The 22,767-nt window shown below is 34.4% G+C and overlaps 1 protein-coding gene and 1 long non-coding RNA gene across 51 annotated transcripts in view; one reads left to right on the top strand and one right to left on the bottom strand.

Moving 5' to 3' along the window:
• GPHN (gephyrin) overlaps positions 1-22,767 on the bottom strand; it is a 562,862-nt gene that overhangs the window by 155,825 nt on the left and 384,270 nt on the right. The gene's annotated exons all lie outside the window — the stretch shown is intronic.
• LOC138920604 (uncharacterized) lies at positions 5,140-8,697 on the top strand. Its single transcript, XR_011432044.1, has 3 exons — positions 5,140-5,260; positions 6,788-6,877; positions 8,573-8,697. It is a non-coding gene; the product is annotated as an uncharacterized lncRNA (long non-coding RNA).

Here is a 22,767-nt window from a genome sequence, read left to right as displayed (position 1 = left end):
ATGCTGCAGTAGCTACGAGCCCCCAGCTTGAAGCTAGTGTGTGGAATTTTGATCACCGTTCCCTGCGATGTCAGGGGCTCTCCAGTGGAAGCCAGATGTATAACACCAGTTAGTAGGGGTACAAATATGTGAATAACAAACATCCTTTCCCTTCTGCATCTCACAGAAGTGAGGGAGGAGAGAAACAAATAAAATAAAACCCATGTTAACAATAGGTTCATAACAATATAAAGATGTAAAAATATTAAAATGGAAATTACATCTGACTACAGGTTAATACCACTCAAGTTTCATAAAAACTGCCTCTATTTTGCTGCTCACCAGGCTAATTTGTATTCTTTTTCTCTGTAAATACTTGGAATAAATCTATACAATATGGCTCATAGTGAAAAATGAGCAGTTGGTCAGACGGGGTCAAACTCAAGAAAAAAGAAGTAATCCCCTTTGATAGACATTAAGTAAGCTCACTCTTTCCATTTTTAGCATGCTTTTACTGGCCAGCAGTCACATTTTAAATTAGAAATTAAGCTTCTGTATATCTTCTTACTTACATAATCTGAGATATTCTATGGCAATGGTTTGGAAAGACCTAATTTAAATTTAAATATTTTTACATTTTAAAAAGCAAACAACAAAAAAGACTACCTATTTAGAAATTGTTACTAAGTTTCCTATATACTTTTCTCTACTGTCAATAAAACTTAACATGGGCTTTTCCTGTCAATAATATGGTCATATCAGCTCATTAGAAAAATTTCAACTTTGCTTTCTTATTACTGATGATAGTAGTTAACTTCATCTATTTTTTGTATGATATGAATTTTGATTCATGTGTGGCATGCAATTTAGTTAGCAGATTTTTAATTCTTCAAAGATCATTTATTATATTACCATTTTTTCTCCCTTTTTATATGCCAGAATATCTTGACCTTCCCTTTAGCATGTCTTTAATATTTTTGGCTCTGGGCGCTCCTTTAATCTGTTTCCTCATGGGGAAAATAAAGACTATTATGGGGCTTAATGGAAATAACACATGTATCAGCGATTTTAAGGTATCAGGGTGGAAACAAGTAGTTATGATCAGTGGGGCCACTGACAGTTGTGAAATGACTCTGTAATTATACATCCTCCTCACTGTAACTTCCTCATGAGCTCAAAATGGAGGGAAATTCTTGTTTTTGACCCAAAGAAAGAAAAAAAAATCCACATACAGTTCTATGTTTTTCAATGGGAATTGACCAAAAGTTTCTGGAAGCTTCGTAGCCATATGGCCACATGCACTGGTAGAAATGCAAGCCATATAATCAAAGGCATGGAACAAAGTCTGATCTAGCTCTTCTAGCATATTCCTTGTATTTTTAAGCTTTTAGACCTTAGACAAGCTATTTCCTTTCTCTGGAATACCCTGTGGCTCATTTTCTGATCCAAACACTATTCGTCCTTTAAGATCCAGCTTAAATTGTACCAGCTGGAAAAAATATTCCCAAGTCCCTCAATCAGAAATAATTCCTTCTTTCCCTAAACTCTTTTAACAGCCTTGTTGAGATACAATTTACCTACTATAAAATTCACTCATTTTAAGTATACAGTTTGATGACTTTTAATAAGTTTATATGGTTGAAGCACCAATACCACAATCTAGTTTTAGGTTTAGTTAAATTCTTAAAGCCTCTTATCTGAACTTCTCCTGTAAGAGTTACCATAGGTATTCATATTCCAATTATTGGTGTGGGTCGTCAAAGATACTGCAGGCTCTTTGAGGGAAAGGACCATCATTTTAATTCTCTTTATATTTCCTACCATGTCAAATACAGTGCTTTGTACAGAGTAAATATTTGCTAAATCTGTTTGTTTATTTTGTAGTAATTATAGTTTTTTTCAATCTCAGATTAAAATTTATTTTTTATAGTATAAGTATGATCATGGCCATTCCTGTACTATCTTAACAATGATTTTTACTTATTTGGGCTTGCTAATATTAAGAGATATAATATGAAAAGTATGTGGATTATAGCTGAGAAATATCTGGGTATCCTACAGAATGATCTTAAGAATTTGGAAAACATATTACTATTAATACTACTTAAAGTTAATCAAATAGTGACATTTGGAGTCCAATAAAGGTTATTCTATACCAAAGGTTTCAGGTCAGGTTAAGAAGATTCCTTATTTTCTAAGAGAACAGGATGTTCTAAATCTCTATCGTCAGGTCACTAGAATGACAGAGATGATAGAGATTTTTGATGCATCACAGCCCTTTTGATTTTAACTTTTCTACTTTATTAACCCTATTTAAGAATAATCTGTCTCTAAAAGAACAAACTTCATTGAATACCATTTACTCATAAAATAAAACTTAAGAGGATAGAGAAAAAGGACTTCATTGGCATTTACTCAGATTACTTGCCTCTTTAGCCCACCCAGAAACACAAGGAAAGAAAGGTTTGATTTAAACAATATTAAGTCAACTCTACAATCTCAGACTTTTAAACTCTATTTCTTTCTCTTTTCACTTCTTACAGTAAAAATGGAGAACTTGTCTAGAAAAGCTCTCTTTTATAGTTCTGTTCATTCATCACTTTATCTTGACAAATTAGGATATAAGTATTTGGCTCATCTGAGCCTAATGACAACTCATTTGTGTTTATTTAGATTTATGATATCACAACACATACTTAACTAAAGAACTCAGAGTTTTGGTTTATTTATGACATGAAAGGCGTCATGATAAAGGGAACATCCTTTGGAGTCCAGTGGTATGGTTTCTTATATTGGTTTTCCCTTTCCTAGCTGTTTGACCTTACATATGATATTCAACATCTTAGAGTTTTAATTTCCTTATCCATAAAATGGGGAAAATTAAGTAGGATAATGCATGTGAAAGTGAAAACTATTGTAAAGGAAAAAGAGCAATATAAATCTAAGTTGTTATTATTATCCTTATGTTTATTTTAAGTCATTTACATTTTATATAGGTAGAATCTGAGGCACAATAAGAATAAAGAATTTGCTCCAGATTATGCCATGAATCAGTGACAACAGACCATAACTACGAATTTCTAGATGAAAGCTTCAGAGAAAAAGGCTGAGTTAAGGTCTGAGGTTACCCCTGCAAGGATTAACCTAATCCTCTGTTGTATGATTTTATTGAAGTTATTTCACTTCTATGGGACTTAGTTTCCTCATCTGCAAAATGAGGATGTTTCCAAGGGTTTCAATTGAAGTCGATGGGCCTCTTGAGAGAACTTGTGGATAAAAGTCAGGGGTCCACTCACTGGAATGGAGAAAAAAATTACAATTTTTATATTCACCAACCTAATTAAATTTTATTATTTTCTTTCATTATAAGCTTAGGTGACAAATCATAGTAACATAGCAGAATATATTACTTCAAATTACTATGGATATCAAAATATTGTTCATGTCCACCAAGATTCAAATTACAGTAGTGTAATGACTTGTTGCTAGATTTTGTTATTTAACGCATTTAAAAAGAGGTAGTAGCATATCAGAATTTGGTTTTTTTCCATAGGTTTTTTTTGGTGAGGAAGACTAGGCCTGAGTTAACATCCACTGGCAACCCTCCTCTTTTTTTTGCTTGCAGAAGATTAGGCCTGAGCTAACATCTGTGCCAATCTTCCTCTACTTTACATGTGGGATGCCTCCACAGCATGGCTGATGAGTGGAGTAGGTCTACACCTGGGATCTGAACCTGTGAACCCAGACCGCTGAAGTGAAGCGTGCAGAACTTTAACCACTTGGCCATGAGGTTGGCCCCCTTTTTATAGATATTTTGATAATGATTTCAATTTAATTAGTTTTCTTTGTAATCCTATGTATTTTATTTTATATATTTAAAAATATATTTTTGAAAACAAGCCTGTAGGCTCTGTCAGATTCCCAAATGAGTCCGCAGGAGAAAAAAGGTTAAAAAACTCTGAACTAGATAATTTCCAAGCTTCTTTTTATCTCTAGGATTTTGTGGCTCTAAGAAACCTTTCCCACCTCCATCTGCTGCCCTTTACCAAATCATATATAAAACAAGTCTTCCTTTTTTTGAGAAAATTATATAAAATTGGGCAATGAATTAACCAATTGCACATTTAATATACCATCTAAGAATCAAAAAAGGAACATGGTTATTAACAAGTTATTAAAAGCTCAGACTTAAAAAAACTACTGCTTCACTTGCTCTTTTCCCATTTGTTTAGATAATTAACTAACTGCAATAGCCAGAGTCATCACATTTAAAACTCTCTAACCAAGGGTGAACTTCCATACATACATACATACACACACACACACACACACACACACCCCCCACCCAAGTGTGTATGTATCCGTAAGTAATTATTCTTTGAACTCTTAGTTATGTGTTGATCATAGCTAGAAAGCAACAATGTTGTTATCTATATATAACATAAGCCTTTGCAGGTACACAGACAATATTTATAAGCAATACAATTTCACAAATCTTTTCCAGAGGACTATTCTTAAATATTTTTCCACTCTTAAATAATTATTACTGTCTTATATACCACTGAGGTTTCTTAAGTTCTAGGTAAATGTGAAGAGCTCTTCTTTTTCAGTATTTACCTCTTTTAAAAGAAGCTCGAACTATGGCAAGTTACATAGCTGGTGAAGCGAAATATAATTACCATTGAAAATCAAAAGCCTATTGATGCTGCTGTTGTGTAATAGTTTGACATGATTTCAAATCCACTTGTTTATGATTTAAGTGAAATTATTTTAATGCATTTGTTTATGACAAAGATAAAAATTAAGTTGTTGTTTTGATATAGGAATGAAGTAAGCTGTGTCAGGATGTCATCATCTCATTTGTTGTCGTTGATAAGAACTCAACAGCCCAGCTGCTGAGGGGCTCTGCTGGGTGCTTATCAGTAAAAACATGTGAAGAAGCAACTATAGCAAGTGAACATTAAGACTATAAATACCGAGAGCTTGTGAGAACTATTCGAAAGTTTTGGTCTGGGCAAGACACTCTTTGCTGATCTAAATAAACTTCCTTAGACCTTAGGGCATTAGCTTTTACCAAGGCAAGGGTGACTGTTTTATTGGTTGGGACGAAGGCCATGCAGCGCCCCGGGAAGATTATCTTGCTCTCCAACACTGGCACTGTCATTCCCTAGCAGTGTGCTCTTGCAGTGGGGGAATTTTCACTTTCATTTTGCGCTATCAGCCGGATGTCAGCTCTTGGTTGGTCAAGCCATCTCTCCTGAGTGCCTACTTGTTTAAAAAGGTACATCTCAAACTGTATTTGAACTTTATTCCTTTCATCTCCCCTTGTCTGGAACAAAAGTGTGATTAATCTATTATTGGTTTGGAGTATATTATTTCTTTATTTTCTTATTAAGAGATATTATCCTGTATGCTACTGGCTTGTGAAACTATTATAAACCCTACAGTGAACCTGTGTTAAATAAACTATTGGCAGAGACAGTCTCAGTCTCTGAGCATAATTTCGTCCCCTAAAACAAAGCAGCTGTTTTATAGGTAACTTGGTGAGCTCCTTCTTCTCAAAGAGAATACTATAATATGTAGAACATAGCTAAGAATAGAACTGGTTATCAGCATTACTCAGGGAATATGAATTCGAACATCAATGCTGAATATTCTAATTTATTTTCTGTATAAAGCTTTAATTCTAAACTGAGTCATTCTCAATGACCTCTAGAAAATTTGTAAATACTTAACTGATCTCTCTTTGGTATCAACATTATTTTTGAGTTGATGTTTGTTCTAAGAATTTCAATGGTGATAAATATGAGGAAAATATACTATCTAATTATATATACAACAACGCTAAATAAAATATTTTTTGACTGGTAGGGATTTCGGATTACTCATGGCACCATTTCTCAATCTTCAGATGAATAATTAATTATTTTACAGAGTAATTTATCTTTATTCTAGAGATGAGAAAGCAGGGAATGTTACTGGCTTTAGATCACACAGCAAAGTAGAAATTGAACTTGGCCCTCTTGACTTCCAAATTCATTCCTCTGTACATTAGTAGATGACCCTATCTTTCTAACCTACTAACAGGAATCATTGCATTCCTAATCAGACCTTGAATTTTCATTGCCTTTTTTCTCCTGACTCTTTCTCTTAGCAGTGAGAACCGCTCAGAATAGGCATATGGATGTAGGAGTGAAGGAAACCTGGTATAATGAAAGGCAGTTTGGGGAGTAGCACTCTGGAGCCAGACTGCCTGGAGGTGAATGTTACTCTATCATTATTAGCTGTACAACCCTGGATAAGTCATAATCTCTCTCTGCCTTTTTTTCTTACGTATAAAATGAGAGTAGCAATACTTCTCTCATAGGGTTGTTGTGAAGAAAATGAGATACCATGTGTAAAGTATTTGCTTAGAAGAGTACTGGCCCAGAGTGAACAGTGTATGAGTATTAGCTATTATTAGTTTGCTGTTGTTACTATTATCCTTCTTTTGTTTGGATGATATTCTGGACATGTAATAAAGAAGGTTGACTAATTTATTTTGTGATTTTGACAGCTCTCTTAAGCAAGATCAAGTAAGAGTAAATAAGTATTTGAATAGAAAGCTTAAAAAAACACTGATAAACTTATGAAATAGAGCCTAAGAGTCTAAGAGTCAATAACATCAAAACTTGAATTATTGAGCATTTGTAATTATTATCATTTTCTGCCACTTCTGGAAGAAAGTCATACTGGTTTTCACTAAACATGAGTTTTGAAATGCTGAGTTTCTAACTAGATTTAATACTCTCCTTGGTTTTCATTGAAGGGTAGCATAATCTGCCACCCCGAAATGTGCCTCTTCGGCATAAAGATTATTTTGAGAAAGAGCAGAGACAGAAGAAGCTCTGAAAACAGGGTAAGTTACTTTTTTGTAAAGGACATTTATATTTTTAAAAGAAATCTCCATTTATAAGGGTGTCTCCCTCTCTGTACCTCTCTGTAGGAGAAGGATGACTCTAAACCACAAGAGAATCTTACCAATGGAAAAGGCATCAATTTAAGTCTTCATAAGAAACCTCACTCTTGTTTACTGTGCTTTTCCTGGTAATCTCTGCATAACTGGATTCCTAGCCCCACGTTTCGTCTTTAGCTGAAAATAGTATTTAAGTTGGTGGTTCAGGCTATCTTGTGAAATTACTCTTTTTTTTTCCTGGGAATCTCTGAAGTATACATGAAGTACACATGCTAATAAACCTCTGTTTGATTTTCTCGTTAATCTTTTATCACAGGGAGTCTCACTCCAGATCTCAGAAAGGTAGATGGAAAATTATTTTCCTTGCCTACACATTATTAAATGCCATGTCATGTCACTTATTTATTCATTAAAAAAACCCAAAACTACTGCTTCTCCTGAGTATCATACTACACCATGTAATTATTTTCCTTTCTAAATCAAAGGCTGCTATATTGCAGTTAGAAAAGTTGTAACCTTTATTTTTCTAAATGATTAGCATTCGTAAGGCACATTGAAGTTATATAAAGGCAAAGACATTTCTATACTGTATTAGTAAAGTAGCAATGATTTAGGGAATGTTTAGGAAGTTCCTTTGAGGACTGGAGATAAGAGCTAAGGTTTTTGAAGTCTTATTTAGCAACTACGTGTGGTGTATATTATGCAGTTAATCAAGTCTCTCATGATCTAACCAAGTAAACAGTTAACAGATATAGTTTCATATTATTATTAGACTCTTGTTTACATTATATATGCCCTTTCCATTTTCTCTGAATTCTCAAGCTTTGGATGTTTGGGCTAACTCACATGGAAAGGCAGAAAGTCCACTGCCATTAAAACTGAACTTTCAGCTTACAGAAAAGGGATAATTGTGTTAAAAGTTAACTATTTTAAAAAGTAAACTCATGACTCCCATACAAATAAAAAACGAACATGTGTCAAAGATTTTATCTAAAGTGTTAATTAATGAGGGAATCAGAAAGATGTCTGGTTTAAGATAATTGGTTTAAAAGTGATTTAAACATGCATACATACATGGACCATCAGGAATGTTGAAATGAATTTTCAGATCTACTGAGCAAAAATCAAATGCAACTCCAACTGGACACAATGTGCATTTCTATGGATTAGGATAATTTACATTACTATTCATATATTACTATTAAAAAAGAAACAACAGGCCCAAAATGGAGCCACTTGTACTAAGCCCCATGTCAGCAAACTAAGATTTAATACCTAACCTAATTGCAGTTTTAGTCTCTGCCAGGAATGTTACCTTTAACCAGTCAATCTGGAATTACTTGGTCAGTACTAGTGAGGTAATCTGTCTGATAGAGCCCCGCCTTCCAACAAAGGAAGGCGATCTTGCCTGAAACAATCCACTCTTTGCTAGAAACTTCCTTTTCCTGCCCCCTTGGAGCTCCTTTCTGGTTGCTAGATGGGATGCCGCCCAGTCCGTGAATCACTGAATAAAGCCAATTAGATCTCCATATTTACTCAATTGAATTTTTTAAGTTTTTATTTATTATTTTCTTGCAGGGAAAGATTCCCCCTGAACTAACATCTGCTGCCCATCTTCCTCTTTTTTTTCCTCCCCAGAGCCCCAGTGCATGGTTGTATCTCCTAGTTGTAAGTCCTTCCAGTTCTTCTATGTGAGCTGCTGACACAGCATGGCAACTGACAGACAGGTGGTATGGTTCTGCCACTGGGAAACAAACCTGGGCCGCTAAAGTGGTGACAGCACTGAACTTTAACCACTAGGCTATCAGCGCTGGTTTTGAATTTTGTTTTTTAATACTACAATTTAGTGTTGTACAATAGCTCAGATAGTGAAAGGAGATGACCCAGAAGGGTGCCCTAGACAAAACAGCCAATACTCTTTTTTGTCTATTTCAAAGCCTTTCACAATTTCACCTGAGAACTTTATGGCCTGGGTGTATCTATTAATAGAATTTATGTCTGTTAATTGGATTCTAGTTTATTCTTAAGTTTATCCCCTAGTGTATAACTTCGGTTTCTAAGATTGTATGAAATACCTTTGGTAGTCACTTTTAAACAGACTGCGCTTTTTGTCTTGACTGTGACATTAAAAGAGTAGTTTACCATAATGAAAATGGAATAAATGTATATGAAATATACATTCTCTTTTAAAATCTGACTTGAAATATAATTAAGTCTTAATACACAACAAATTTTTGTAGTTTTCTTTTTTACCCAAGTCTAATGAAAACTCAGTTGGAATATAAACCTCACCTTGTCAAGATTCAATCATGAAAAATTCCTAAGGGAAAGAGAACAACCTATTAAAATTAAAGAAATGCAATGTCACGTAACATATTATATAAGATAAGTATATTGACCATGGATTACTATGTAATTAGGCATAATATTTTCTGGATGAAGTTTCATTTTAGACTCTTTTTTTAAAAAGACAAAGCTAAATAATCATGTCTAAGAAAAAGTCTGAAGAAGAAGGGATATTCTTTCTTAGAACATTGTTAAATTTAGGTTTATAGGTAGTTTGAATTATTTCAGCCTACTTGAATTATCTTGCAAAATTTGCATTTGTTCCATCTATATTACTGGTTCTATTCCCCCATGTTACTGAAGGTTCACATTCACATAACTCATTCTCAGGATGTGCAGGATAGGTAAGATTATTTTAGATGTGTGTATTTTTTTTCTACATAAGCCCTATAGCTGTAGGTCCAGGGACATGTGCTAATTTGATCTGCTAAAGTTGGAGACTTGTGCATGCAATGAATCCTTCTTTGAGCAGACAAAAAGCAGAAAGTTATGCTAGCTACATGACCCTGGCTAAATTACTTAACTTTTTAAGCATTAGTTTGCACATGTATAAGAATCAGGATAATGACACCATTCATTTACTGAACAATATTTCTTGAGCACCTCCTATAAACCAGGATCTGATCTAGGTGCAGAGGTTAAAACATGAACAAGATTGACAGGGACCTTGCTATCCTGGAGCTTACATTCTAACAGGAGTAGACAGATAATAAGCAGATAAACTAATAAGTAAATCAGTAAGATAGCTTCAGATAGTAACACGTGCTTATGAATAAAATAAAACAGTAATGTGATAAAAAGTGATAGGGTATAGCTATTTTAGATAGAGTGGACACAGAAGATTTCTCTGAAAAGGTACCATTTGAGTTAAGATCTGAGACAGCCAGATGAAGCACTTAGAGAACATTCTAGACTGAGGGAATAGCTAGTAGTGTACACAGGATCATGCTTTGTTGAGTTACCAGCTCATAGCATTGTTGTGAGAATCAAATAAACTAATGCAGGTGGAACATTTGGTACTACACCTGACATTTAATAAAGGATAAAGGCGTTACCTCTGATGATGATAATAGGGGTGAGAATGATGATGACTATGATGATTATGATACCAACTATCAAAAGCCAGGCACCGAACTACTCTCTTGAAGCTGTCCTAGCCTGGAACTGTTTGCAACCTCTTCTAGACCAAAGAAGAGTATTGTCAGAAGGGCCAAAGATTGTTAATAAAAAGATGTAGTAGGTGTTTAAACTTAGGGTACCAGCAAAGTAGGGCATAAAAAATGTCTTTTGGAAAGAATTTGCTATTCCATAAAAATCAATGTAGGCATCTCTGATAAAAGAGAATACAATCTTCTGTTGTTTATTTGTTGTACTATAAATTTCTGCATAAAAGCTCTTGTGATACCATATTGCTATTAATCCATGATAACTACTACACTGTATGTATTCTCCAGACAGTGGATCTGTACTTAACTAGAAGTGTTGAGGCATTTTCAAAGTTTATAGAAAAATGCATCACATAGGATATGGTAATCGTCAAATTAGTAAAAAGTGAGTTATAAAGAATTTCTACTCTTAGCAATCATCAATACCCATCTCCAAAATATACTAAGTTTCATTTGGAACAGAAAAATGTTATTAATCATGACAGGGGGTGTTTCGGTTCAGTGTTGGTGCCTTTTGTTTCTTTTGCATTCCTGTTTGTTCCTTTAGATTTTCTATATATTCCCAGTTTAGATCTATGACACTGTGGCTTGGTTGGGGTCAGTAAGAGCAGTTTTTGAGATATCTTGCCTACTGCTGGACAGATTATTTTATTGCTGTCTCAGCATAACAAACAGGAAAATGTTCATATATATATGATTTGCGTATATGTATAAAACACACATATATAAGTATATGTACATTTTTAATATATATACAGCATATACACACATACAGTATGTGCACGTGTGTGTATTCTATCTCCACTAGCACATACCGAAAATCATTAAAATCATGCTACTAAACTAGTGTTATTTTAAAAATAAATATAAGCAGAAACAAATCAGGGTGTCATGGGAGCAAAACGGATCCTGAGAAATATTCATTATCCTTCAAATGTAGGGTCAGTATATGCCATACATGGGGAAAGGATATATTTCTAATTTTCTATCATATAAGGTATTCTTATATAATGACACTTCTATGCAAAGGTAACTTGAGCTTTGTCATAATTCTTTAGTTATTAAAAATATGTTAAAAGAGCTAAAGAAATAATAAAACAATATTTGTTAAATCTAGGTGATCAGTGTATGGGTATATTATATTATTTATTCTTTATATATATATTTGAAATATTTCCTTAAAAAGTGAGAACTGTAAAAAAAGAAAAAAGGGAACTGACTCATCAAAGGACATTTTCACAAGGCTGCCAATACCCATACTCTTTAGCTTAGATTTCTCAAATTTAGAATTTGGGATCATCTGGAAACTCTTTTGCTCTCTTTAAGAACAAACACAATGTCAATGTTTTCAACACATATATTTTTCATTTTTTTTTCCTTCACTAAGTATATTTTGAGCTGAGAATGCTGTTAAACTGTTACCACTGTTCTTGACAGTTTCACCATTAACCAATATACTCCCTCTACCCTTCCTAGGGTTGCTTCAGGTAGCTCTGCTCAGCTGCTGAGCTTTGCTCAGTTACATCAGGAATACAATCAAGTCAAACTCTGCAGATACTCATCCATCAGTTTTCAAACTCAAATCTCTTATATACTAGCTATTCTTAAAATTTTTTCACATAGGGGATCCTTCAACGATAATTCTTCATTTTATATATGCTTCTTTATTGACTCTACCTTCTCTGTAGAACTCTGTACTTTCTCTTTTTTCTTCAATTCACCATCCTTATTTGTTCTTTCTGTTACATGTTAATATCAATTAGTAAGGGGGAATTCATGGGTGACTTTTTATCTCTTTGCTTATCTATATTCTTCACTGAACATGTGAAAAACAAAAGTTATTGAAAATGAAATAAAAATAGAAACTGCTACTGAAAATGATAAACATTTGATTTTTTAAAAAAATTCTAAAATTCAAACCTTTTAGTATAATATAGACTGGTCATTATATTATTTGTTCAAATCAGTCTCATTTAACTGTTAATAGATTTATTTTGAACCATCAGCACATCTTTCCTCAGTCCTTCCCCTGCATACTATCTGCAATTAGAAATTTCGGATTAGTTTACAGTCCATAATCATAGAACAGCTGTGAAGCTAAGTGGCTTTACAAATCTGTAACCCTGGACTCATTAGCATTATTTTTTAACTCATCTAAGCTGAAAAAGGCACATAAATTCTTTTCTTAAATAGTCTTTTCACAGGGATGTTGTATGACTTAGAAATTTTATAGGTAGAAATTTATACCTAACTCATTTATGCTAGTTTCATCCAGATTCTCTCTCTCATATTCCAGTCACCTAGTTTAGGCACAATATATGGTTGAATCACCAAATTTAAACACTAAAGCAGCTATGCTCATCCCATTTTGTTCCTTTATAGCAAACTGAGATGCACATATTCATTTTAACAATTATTAAGATTCATATTCTTTCTCAGTGGCTGAGGTGGGTTGGGTTATTATTCACTGAAAAAGGAAAGGAAATCAAGAAACAGCTAGGGATAAGGAAGATAGGCAGTATCTACTAAAAAACACACACATAAGGAAAGAAAAAAGAAACAGAGAAAATAGCAAAGTGTAGGGAATAGCAGGAAAAAAGTAGGTGAACGTTAATGAGGTAATAAATAACGAAACAGAGATTGTTATACATCATTCTCCTCTTTATACTTCTTACTTCAAACTTCAAAACACATGGCAGATCTTAAAAACACAAATATCATCCCTGCTTTGAAATTGTCTTTGAAAGTCAACAGGTCATAGTCAAAAGGGATAGTTTATAACATTTACAAAGGTGTGTGTGTTTGTAAGAGAAAAGACAGATATTTTGAATCACATCACGACTAATCTTAAGAGCAGCAGCAAAATTTCCCTTTGCAGATAAGATGTTTAAAAGGAAGCTAAAGTGATTTCAAACATAACTCAAGGTAATGACAGTATGACTGTATCTACCAGGATAAACGACTCAGTCAAGCAATGCCCAAGTAGATATCTCTAGCTGGGGAATATTTCAGACCAAAGCCTTGAAACAGAGCTCAGTTATATCTGAAAGTTAGATAACTGCAAATGAAAGGATAGTGACATAGATAGACTGAAAGAGCAGTACTTATATGCCCAAGAACAGTTTGAAATGCTGCTATCACTGATGTGTAACAATGAGAATAGCTACAGAGACCCTTGCTATATGGTGGCACTTGAGGTTAAATGAATAATCCAAGATTATGTTGACTTATTCTGTGAACTCTTCAACTGTGCTACATGGCTCTAACACAGATGAATTAGGGAGATTACAGATAAACTTGCAATGTATAAAGGGAAATGAGCTCCTAAAGGAGGCCACTTAGATGATTCCTAGCTTCTGGTCATACAACATTTTTTGTTTGTTTAAACTCCATATCAAAGGTTGGAGTAATTGATAGTTGTGTGGTTCAATTACTGAACTTTATTTTGTAGTAAACAAAAAAAAAAATGCATACATGAAACAAGATGAATGCCTAATGGAATTAATGAAGGATACTGATCACTTGATCATTAAATCAATGCTCCTAATAAACATTTAAAATATTGAAGGCATTATAAGGTTTGTTTAAAAAACAGTTTGGAACTTTCGTGGATATAAAGGAGTTAAGTCACGTTTAATATGTTTACAGCCGGATGATTAGGCTGTGAAATCTGATGGTAAGACAATTAAAATAGTCTTAATTTGACCAAAACTACTTCAGACCCTGAGTCAAATATTTGAGATTGAAGATTGACTCAATATTTCTTCATCCAATCTCTTTCAGAGCTCAATGGCATCCTTTTTCTCTTTCCCACTCTCCCACTCACGTGCATTCTTTGAAGGGATGACTACCTCCACAACTGAGAAGTACCCATAAGTGATTTAGTAGCAACTGACCGCAGAAGACCATTTTTTGCCTCGGTTCCCACTTTTATTCCTGGGGAATTGTCTTCGCTGTCAAGACTGTACAGAAGTGCATCATTAATTACTGCAGCTTCAATAACAAATTCAGAGGGCTAGATTGATACAGGAATTTTTCTTTCAGTGCAGATATACATAGCAGCCTTCTCAAACAGCCATGCATTAGTTCATGCCATGCTTCTCAACGAGAACAGTTAGACATGGCAACCCAAACAGAATTAGATTTAATTGTTGTGTGCTGGGATAGCAGCAAGTTGCCAAAGAGAAGAAAAAAAAAGCAGCAAGCCTGATTTTCATGACTCTAGGCACTATTCAGTGCAGAATGGCATGGACAAAATTTCACAAATAGACTTGTTTTTTCTTATTCTAAGGCAACTTAGAAATAGGACAAGGAAAATTGCTAATATAATTGAAAACTATGGCTATAAAAGTTTATATGAATCTGAATTCCATTCAGGGTTTCATGGAACATGAATCCAAAAATATCTTTCAGGTCTTTCTGAATTCGCCCTTGTTCTCTATGTTGCTGCTTATGCTCTGCAACTATTTAATATGGGAAAGTCAGAATAAATGACCTATTCTCTAAATACTGAAGCGGAATAGGGAATGAAAAACCAGGGCTTGTTTCCTTTCTCCATCCCTCCCTTTCCAACCCCCCCATTTTTTTCCATTCTTTTTTTCCCTTAAAATACAAAATATTTGAGTATCACCACACCTACTTTTTCTGCCCTCTCAATTCCAAGGGATATATGTAATATTACTTTTCTTATGCATAATACATATCCAGCTGTTTTATTATAAAATAACACTATTTTCTACAATAACCTATGTTTCATAATACTTGGCTTTCTGTAGTAACAAAAGTCACATGGAAATTAAGCCAAAAGCACTTGAAAAGGTAGATTCATAAATTACGCAAGCACATACATTTCAAAGTGTGTGTACGTGACTTCAAGATGTATGTGATTTCAATTTATCATCCACTGCATTGATACTTACTCCTGGATATAAAACACCGCACCCAAAGTATTTAAGCTGAAGAGAATTAAGTCAATATAATAAAATGCGCATACCCATGAAATACTCTGACATTGTATACATAATTATACCAGTTGAACTTTTCAAAGCTAATGTAAAGGACATTACTATACATTCTCTATTTTTATTCCTAGCTTAGCCTATTGAAGATGAAAGGTTACCTTGTGGAGAAACCCTCAAGGCTTTTCAGTGATTCTTAATTCTGTAATTCTTGTTAAAAAAGAGAATAAAATGAAAATTCTGTCTTAGATGGTATGAGAAGATAAAGGATACTATTAAAAAGAATTCTTGAATAATAGGCATGGTACACACAGGATTATTAAGGCTGTAAATATTATAGATTAATCTACTTGGTGAAATGATAGCCACAATTGTAGAGTAAGGTAAAAAGCATTTATTAGATAACACGAGTGGCTAAAATACACGGGGAAGACTATCACTGTGATTAAAATGAATTCCATAGGATTCAAAATGTGCCCTTAAATTCAATTAAGTGGATTTAAAAAATATCAAACTCCTTTTCATAAACTCTATCTCCTTTGTATATGCTATGGATTCTGACTTACCATGTTTACTGGAGCCCTCTCTCTTTCAGGGTCTTCTATACCGCCCAAGTGTATTAGATAACTTAGCAGAGCAGAGGAGAGCATTTAAAGGGTGAAATTTGCATTCTCCTCCAATAAGTAATGCTAATAAAGAGTAATATTGTGCTTTGCCTTTATTTCTCCTTTCCAAATAGGTCTATACTTAGCAAACAAATTAGATAAGCCTTACTACCAACTTGGAATAACAGACACCATCTCTGTATAGAGAAAATGTGGCCTAAAGAAATATTATGGCACTTTTAAAGTTATACAATAAGGCCCCAAGAACTCAAATCTATTCTAGGAAAATCTGTCCTAAGCCAAGTTCTTTTTTGGGACTTAACAATAATTTGATGAATTTTTCATCAGGGAAATGCAAATTAAAACCACAATGAGGGGCCGGCCCAGGGGCATAGTGGTTAAGTTCATGCACTCTGCTTCAGCAGCCTGGGGTTCACAGGTTCAGATTCCAGGCACAGACCTAGCACCAGTCTTCAAGCCATGCTGTGGTGGCATCCCACATAAAGTAGAGGAAGGCTGGCACAGATGTTAGCTCAGTGACAATCTTCCTCAAGCAAAAAGAGGAGGATTGGCAACAGACGTTAGCTCAGGGCCAATCTTCCTCACAGAACAAACAAAACCAAAACCAAAACCAAACAAAAACCACAATGAGATATCAACTCATATCTGTTAGAATGGCTATTATCAAAAAAGCAAGAAATAACAAGTGTTGGCGAGGATGTGGAGAAAAGGGAACCCCCAGGCACTGCTGGTGGGAATGTAAATTTGTGCAGTCACTACGAAAAACAGTATGGAGGTTCCTCAATAAATTAAAAATAGAACCACCATATGATCCAGCAATTCAACTTCTGGGTATTTATCCAAAGAAAATGAAAATACTAATTGAAAAAATATATGTACCCCTGTGTTTCTTGCAGCATTATTTACAATAGCCAAGATATAGAAATGACCTAAGTGTCCATCAGTGGATGAATGGGGACACACACACACACACACACACACACACTGGAATACTACTTAGTTATAAAAAAGAACGAAATCTTGCCATTTGTGACAACACTGATGGACCCTGAGAGTATTATACTAAGAGAAATAAGTCAGAGAAAGACTTTCTTATGATCACATATGATTTCACTTATATGTGTTACCTATAAAACAAAACCAATGAACAAACAGAACAAAACAAAACTCAAAGAAAAGAACATAATGGTGGTTGCCATAGGGCAGGAGGGAGGGCAGTGGGCAAAATGGGTGAAGAGGGTCAAGAGGTACAAACCTCCAGCTATAAAATACGTCACTCATGGGGACATAACATACAGCATGGTGATTAAGTCAATAATATTGTAGTGCATGTTTGAAAGTTGCCAAGAGAGTAAATCCTAAAACTTCTCATCATAACAAAAAAAAATCTGTAATTCTGTATAGAGACAGATGCAACTAGATTTACTGTGGTGATCATTTCACAGTGTATACAAATATGAATCATTATGTTGTACACTTGAAACTAATACGTTATATGTTAATTATACCTCAATAATAAAAACAAACAATAATTTGGTGAATTTTTAAATAACTCCTCCATGACTATTTTGTGAAACACGGGACCCAAGAGTGGTGATTTTCCTATGTACTTTTTTGGCACAAACAGTGAGGAGCTTTAATTTTCAAAGCCAAAGGCATTTCCTTGGAGCAATATTTTTGAACACCACAGCCTGCATCCTTAGAATATGATTTAAAAAATATAGACAGTACTCTAATTTATAAAATCCTTAAGTGAGGCCCCATATTTAATTTTTGCTACATTCTCCATATACCTAATATGGCAATATCTACTCCGTAGTGTAGATGCTGAATAGATACTTGATGACCAATGATGACCTACTGGTAGTATTAGCAAAACTGAAAGTATAAACAACCAAGTAAAAATAATACAATCACACCAATTTCAATTTTTACATTCACTCAGGACATCAAAATCCACAATAGACTTTCAAGCTCACAGCATGTTTTTATCCACATTTGGTGCTCTTCCATGTAGAAACAAACAAAATGCACACAGGATAATCAAGATCCATTTCCTTCAAACTTGTACCATTAATATTTTAACAGGATTAAAAATTCTGTTTGCTACATCCATGATGAATTAGCTTTCTCATGAACAGACCAGGCAGTAGAAATCACCTCTTTTAATTCACAGTCATATATTTGTTCTTTTTGCTCAGCTACCTCAGAGGCCTAGATCTTGTTCATAAGATACTAAGGACACAAAAGACATTTAATGTCAGAAAAATCAGCATTAACTAAGAAGAGTTTTTAAAACCAAGAATACCACACTATAGAAAGCTTATTGAAATTTAACTATATAGGCATAAACCCTTGACAAATATCCAATTTATAAATTCATTCAACAAACATTGATTGATGATGCTGTGGAGAAGTCCTTGCCCCAAATTACCAGTTTCCCTCCCCATTTGCCATTCATTACAATAAGTATTCTAAGGAAGATGTCCCATTTGAGCTGGTGGAGGAATAAAACAAGATGCAAGATCCTGTTGCCATCCAGAATTTGTCAGGGTAAAAATGCCTTGGAGTAGGCTGGATTCTGTTAGAGGTTAAAATGCATTTTCCCAAGAAATAATGTTACAAATAGTATACAGATTCCTACATTAGTCCATATATGTCTATCTGACCCTCAATTCAGTGAAACTATAGTGCTATTTCAGCTTATTAAGGGTTATATAAAGTTTTGAGCACTAACCTAGAAATATGGTCACCATTTATAAAGTTGTTTTCATGGGAAACTGCTTTGCCCCACTTATAAGTTGGTGAGTGCCTGTAGAGTACGACATAAAATGGCATTCAAGGACAATATAATGGTGAGGTTCAAGACATGTTACCCCAAAATATGGTACCTTGGCATACTGAATATTTTAAACTGAAGAAGTTTGAGAAAATGGCAGAAGCAAGAAGGTCTCTCTATCCTTCCCCCATCCTTCTCTCCTGAGACAGGTCATAAGATCCTCAAGTGAGAGGAGCCCTCTCTATACCCTAAGGAAAGGAGCATCCTTATGTCCAAGAAGGAGGGACACCAAGAAGAATAAGAATGAAGAGGGCTTGCTAAGTGTCCTCCAGTTTACTATCCTTAGCTCATACTCTTCGCTCTATCATATTTCTCCATGACTTTCCACTCTTCATCAAATCTAGCATAAAAACACTCAGGTTTAACTTTCTTTGAATCTTCATGTCCTTATAAAAGTTCCCATGTCATGTAAATACTATATTAAATAAATTTTTACGCTTCTCTCTTGTTAATCTGTTAGTTTAATTTTCAGATCCAACCAGGGACCCTAAGAGGGTCAAGAAAAACTTTTTCCTTACCCTAAAATAACAATTTTAATTGAAAACACTATTCTTATTAGCCATAATCTTCAGTGAGGTGGGGTGTGTGTGTGCATAAGAAACTCAGACACTAAACAGGAAAGTGATTTTGGAGAAAAACACAAGACAAAAACTAGAAGACAGTCAACTGGCTGAATGAAAAAAGAGATATTTCTCATAAATAGATGTTCATATATATCATATTCAATATACTTGACAATGATTAGGAAAAAGAAGCAAGGCAGGAATGGTACAAATGTCGATGTTGACTTAGGTCAAGTTAATAGTGGAGCTAATAGTAACTGATCTTTCAGTCAGGATATGGCTAATAGCCATATAAAACGTATTTTACCGTGTGACAAATGTAGCAGGTAACATGTTTGATAGAGTTCAAGCTAAAAATAACTTTACCTTTAAATTTTTAGTATAACAATCAGTATTGATAATAAGGATAATTAATATTTATTGAGTATTTATTCGTATCAGAACCTGCACCAAGCAGTAGTAAGCGAGTCAATCCTTAAGGTACCCTAAAAATGTGACATCATTCCAATTTATAGGAATATGAAGTGCAGACAAGTTAACTTGCCTAAGATTACATAGCTAGTAAGAATCAGGGTTGGGTTTCAAATCCAGGACCGGGATTCAAATCTAGGCCAAACTCAAACTTTTAACCACTACACTGAATTGATCTTCAGTAAGTTTACTTCAATACTGTGAGAAAACCAATAAAATATTGATAACCACCAAAGCATGAACATATTTAGAATATGGTGAGAACCTGGGTAAACTTCTTGATTCTTTCAGAAAAATCATTTATTTTTTTAAAAAACTCAAATTAAAACATGCCCCACTTTCAAGTCTTAAATTCACATGGTAACCATGAGGCTATTTAGAGATTTTAGTATCTACAGAAAAAGGCAATAAGGAGAATTTCCAAAGAAGAAATTTTAAGTATGGCTTTAAATAACAAATGGCTTCAAGAAGTACTGAACTACGTAAAAGCAAAGAAAGAACTACTACATCTTTCTCAGGTTCAGGAGAGAATTAAGCCCTGAGGCACTATACATCCATTGTATATAATGAATTAACTTCTCTTTTATGAATCTAGAATGGCACCATCTTCTCAGGAACTTGAGAAAACAGCCACACAAATCACTTCTCATTCTTCGGTTTAGATGAGGAACCCTGGTTGAGAAAGGAGGTGATTTTGAAAGGGGAAAAAAAGATGACCAGAGAAAACTGATAATTCTATTTGTTGAAGTCCAGGCTATACACTTCATTGTACTCAAATGTATGTTTGTGTGAACAAGCAAAAGAAATTTACATTGCTGGTAGTCAAGAAGATACTTATCTGAATCTTTAAAAATTAGACCAGGATTGGTGGTAAACCAAACCTGTCTGTAAATCTATGGGTATGAACCACTGCAGGTTATGACCATGAGCTGTTTGGTATTCGTTAAACTTCTACAATTTACAGGAAGCTGTGCAAACATGCACTGGTACTACCTTCCATATAGAAGAGACAATTGGGTTGGTTAAGAAGAAAAACAGAAATGTAAACAAAATGTTGGCCTGTGGTGCATAAGGGCACATGAAGGAAAAGAATGATGGGCATCAGCCCAGTGAGGAGTAAATATCACTTTGATGTCTATTTCCCTCACTATTAGATAGAAAGCAATAAAAAAGGTCACTGAAAATTTATATGTTGATCCTTCTTTTGACTTAAATTGCCTGCCAATACTCCCTTTGTGTCTTGGTAATAGACGAAGAAGCTTTAATCAGAGGTCTATATCCAACTGATTTATCAATCAATAACACTAGATTCTGACTTCAATTTTGTTGAAAGCTAACTAAGAGGGGCTGGCCCCGTGGCCGAGTGGTTAAGTTCAAGCGCTCCGCTGCAGGCGGCCCAGTGTTTCATTGGTTCAAATCCTGGGCACGGACATGGCACTGCTCATCAAACCACGCTGAGGCAGCGTCCCCCATGCCACAACTAGAAGGACCCACAACGAAGAATATACAACTATTTACCAGGGGGCTTTGGGGAGAAAAAGGAAAAAAATAAAATCTTTAAAAAAAAAATTATAAAAAAAAAGAAAGCTAACTAAGAAATACTTCCTACTGGCTTACTAATAAACCTCAGCTTTCTATATACTTTTGCTTGTCTACCAATTCTGATTCCCATATGAATTGCCATCTGAATTTACAAGCAAAATTTTTCACAGACTTTTAGTTCCCAGTGTTTTCAAACAGGATGTCAAGGAGACTGATTGGGGTCATGGAGAACAAAGATGCACTGCCTAGGTAAACTTCAAGTTTCAACAATAGGGCGAGAAAGTCAATTCTACAGTTTGAGACTCTCCTCCTTCCTATTACAGCCAAAGTCAATAAGGAATAAGTGAGCTGTAGAGATTGGAATAACTGTTTGATACTGTTTGAGCCAACACTCAAGAAAAATTGCGCCAGCTACCCCTGTTATTTATTTATTTAAAAAAATGGAATATGAGTATACTCTAGGAACAGTCAGGCAGTGTAGAATTAAAATGTTATTAAAATGTTTAGAAGTATTAACCTAGATTAGTATATGCTTCAATGAATGAGAAAAATGCGTGAACATGACAGGCCAAGCTCATTACCTGTCTTACTAAAGGCAGGATTTGAAAGTAGATCCAGCCACAAAGTTCACTGTATGTATAAGAAGTAAGAATTAAAAGGAGATAATTCAAAGGAAGAAATAACAAAAATGTCAAAATTTAATGATATACCATCAAAGATGAAAAATAAGCAAGAGTAAAAAGTAACTAGAAGATTTTTATGCTGGGAAACTGCAGGAACATGACCTAAGAAACTCTGAAAACATGATAGAGAGAAGGGATTTAGACAGCAGAGTCAGATATACTGAGCTGGAGAGCATAAAAAGACATTCAAACAGTAGTTAGAAATAGAAGTACGAACGCAAGTGAGCTCTGTCATTTTAGTGCATACTATGATTTATCAACATTTATTTGGGCTTTAACTATCCATATTTCTAACTAATCTATTTCATTTGTAAATTCTCTATAGCATAGGAAAAGTGAGAACAGCATGACGATAAGCTAATCTGTTTTGTATAAAGCTGGATTTCCCTAAGTATTTTATAGACTCTATTTCTATGAAGGAGAAGAGATTATGTAATATACATATTTTATGTAATATGATACAAAATATCTCTTCTCTCTCTCAAAGATATACAGCTTACATCTTAGTTAAAGATGCTTACCTCAAAAACTTCCTAAACTTGTTATCCAGGCATTATTTTCTCATGTTAAACTTTAAAATTCTCATGCCTTATTTTCATTCATGACCTCTTTTGCACTTCAAATGATCAAGAGTATATG

This window comes from Equus caballus, chromosome 24, assembly GCF_041296265.1.
Source record: "Equus caballus isolate H_3958 breed thoroughbred chromosome 24, TB-T2T, whole genome shotgun sequence".
Classification (NCBI taxonomy): Eukaryota; Metazoa; Chordata; class Mammalia; order Perissodactyla; family Equidae; genus Equus; species Equus caballus.
The sequence above is the reverse complement of the archived record's forward strand: the minus strand, read 5'-3'. Positions and strand labels throughout refer to the sequence as shown.